Source organism: Fulmarus glacialis, unplaced genomic scaffold, assembly GCF_000690835.1.
Source record: "Fulmarus glacialis isolate BGI_N327 unplaced genomic scaffold, ASM69083v1 scaffold24158, whole genome shotgun sequence".
Classification (NCBI taxonomy): domain Eukaryota; kingdom Metazoa; phylum Chordata; class Aves; order Procellariiformes; family Procellariidae; genus Fulmarus; species Fulmarus glacialis.
Genome location: NW_009227977.1, coordinates 5,507 through 5,796, shown reverse-complemented (window position 1 = coordinate 5,796; position 290 = coordinate 5,507). Strand labels below are relative to the sequence as shown.

The window sequence follows — 290 nt, the reverse complement described above, 5'->3', positions numbered from 1 at the left end:
CCCCATTCTGGTTGCACAATGAAGCCATTGATGGATGGATCAAACCTTGCTGGTCGAGCCCGAGTGCTCTCAGGGGGCCAGGGACCACCCTCGCTGGGTGGCCAGCCTGGGCCAGGCTTGTCACAGGGAGCTCCCTGACCACCCGCACATGCCTGGCTTAGCACCCACATCCTCCATCAGCCCCTGTGTGCCCCAAACCCTAGCCGTGCCCTGCGCTTGGCACCCTGCTTGGCTAGAGCGGATCCAGTGCCCGCTGGCACTGCCAACAGTGGCTGGCAGCCTGTGCTGCC

The 290-nt window shown here is 64.5% G+C and overlaps 1 protein-coding gene across 1 annotated transcript in view; it reads right to left on the bottom strand.

Moving 5' to 3' along the window:
• Window positions 1-290, bottom strand: part of SLC7A3 (solute carrier family 7 (cationic amino acid transporter, y+ system), member 3) — a 5,062-nt gene that overhangs the window by 918 nt on the left and 3,854 nt on the right.